A 2,598-nucleotide genomic window follows, 5' to 3' on the forward strand; every position below is an offset into this window, starting at 1 on the left:
CACATATATATTTATATAAATATGTAAAGGTGTTTACCCTTCCCACACTCTTGCAATATTCTAAACAATGTTTCCAAACCCCTTAATGTTTTAAAAAAGCACCGAATGTAATGATTTCAACTCTCTGCCTCATCTGCTCTTTGCCACCTGCAAGCGCTCTTGGCCATTCTCACTTCTCCAATCTGCATGGAGAACAGCTGATCAGCTGCAGCAGAAAGTTTATCCTGCAGTGTGGGCTGCACAAAGGTGCTAAATAATTTAAATTGTTATTTTAAATAAAAATTCCTTGCTGATCATGCGGCTCATCCATCAATCAGCCAGTTGTCTGTCGTGTCATCTCTTATTTTGTAAAAAAAAAATGCAATAGAGTGAGTCCGCAATAAACGAACCGCGAAATAGTGAAGGACTACTGTACTTCTGCTAGTGTACATTTTTGTCTCTTTATTTGTACTTTTACTTAAGTACAGTGTTTGAGTACTTTCTCTACCAATGTTGACCCATTCCCCTGATGAGCACCAGGAGTACATAACACTGCAGAAGAGCTCTACATCCTGCTGGAGCATTACATGCCTTGCGTAGCCCCTACGTGGGATTATCTGTGATAGTTAAAGTTACCTTGTGCTTTCTCCGTGTTTCAGCATTGACACCTGTGTTCCATCGGACTCTCGACTTCTCTGAGTAAAACCCTGGATTTCATGTAGACCTCCTCATCTGTATCTACCGCCTTCCAACCTGTGGAAGGGGGTTTCCCTGGGTACTCCAGTTTCCTCCCACAGACCTAAAACATTCATGTTAGGTTGATGATTGGTAACTATAAATTGTCTCTAGGTGTGAGTGAGAGAGTGAATGATTGTTTGTCTCGTTTGTCTCTATTTGTCCCAGTGATGGACTGGAGACATGTCCAGGGAGTCTCCTGCCTCTCACACAGTGATAGCTGGATTTGGGCATCAGTGACCCCTGCAACATGAAAAAGAAGAAGTGGGTAAAAGAAAATGGATGGATGTTCAGTGACATCAGATTTATTGTTTGTCATTCTTTAACTGTAATTTTCTTTTATGAACAAACAAGGCCAGATAAAACGATGTGTCTGTGTTTTAGATAAGGTTTTAATCTGTCTGTGTGTATTGCACATGCTGTGAGGATTCCAGGTTCCTGTGTTCCTGCATATCTCTAATTACTCTTCAAGCTGCAGTTCCTGAGTGACAGGTGCACCACGTTTGGCACAGTCGATGCTGATGACCGAATGAGCCCACACCAGCATTTAAGTAGAGATCTCTCCATTATCTGCTGCTGCAGCATTGGTTCCCATATGGTGATTTCAGCCTACAGCCCCTGCGTGATTTTCTGTGAGAAATTACTTATTGATCATAATCATGAACCTTCTTATGTTTTTCAGTAATCTTTTGAGACACCTTACCTCTAGTGCCTCGTGCCAGTTCCTCTCATGTGCCAGCCTTCTGTCTGTTACAGTCTGGATATTCACTCCTCCATGCAACTCATCCTGAAAATAGTATTTAGACATTACCGATTTCTGCCACCACCTCTGGTTCCACCGGTCACTCGCTCTCTGGATACAACTTACCTCCTGGAATCCCACATCATCCTGCCTGGTCCTGGAATCCTCCAACCCTCCTCTCCAAGCCTGAAAAAAAAAAAAAACTCAGTAAGAGCCAATCCTTCTGGTCTGACAACAAAACTTATTTGTGAATATCAAATACTCACCTTATCCCATCTTTTGCAGCAGATAGTCTTTCCTGTATCTTCCCACAGCATATGTAAATAACACTTATTATTTTATCCTGTTCTTGAGTCTTTCCAGTTCTCAGTACTCAGAACTCTGGTCAAGCAAAAAAAATTTGCTCAGCAGAAATAAAACATGCAAACCCTAAATATCAAGTATCCTAATGCATGCTCAACAATCCAGGTAGAAAAATCTAAAAAAAAAGTTAAATCTGGTCCTCTTGACATTCAACCCCCCCCCCCCCCCCAAAAAAACAAACAAAAACAAACAAAAAAATTGTAGAAAAGTTTAGTCTTTCATCCAAAAGACTTCCTCAGTCTGAGGTGCTGTATTCAGCTCAGTCTTATAAATAGCACCTTCTCAGAGTGGATAAACCAGTTTGCTGCTGACAACCAAAACCAGCTGCTCACATGATCAAGAAGGACCATCAGCCTAACAATGGATCATTAAAACACTGATGACTGTTCACTATTCACAGAGGGCTGAGTGATACTAGCAATCACAGCATTGTAAGAGGGGGACAATTGAACCCGGAGACCTCCACCCCTGTTTAACGATGGGCGGTTTCTTTTCACAAAGATGGCCTCCTTTACTCCTCTCTCAAACCATCGTTCCTCTCTGTCCAGGATGTGCACATCTTCATCCCTGAAAGAGTGACCGCTGGCCTGGAGATGAATGTAGACCGCAGAGTCCTGGCCTGATGATGTTGATCTTCTGTGCTGGGCCATCCTTTTGGCCAGTGGCTGTTTAGTTTCCCCGATGTAAGACTGATCGCAGCCCTCCTGACACTGAACAGCATACACAACATTATGTCATAGCTCTGCTCTCTGTCAGCTCCTCTGTCATGCTGCACACTC

This window comes from Nematolebias whitei, chromosome 13 (genome assembly GCF_014905685.2).
Source record: "Nematolebias whitei isolate Nwh7 chromosome 13, NemWhi1, whole genome shotgun sequence".
NCBI lineage: Eukaryota > Metazoa > Chordata > Actinopteri > Cyprinodontiformes > Rivulidae > Nematolebias > Nematolebias whitei.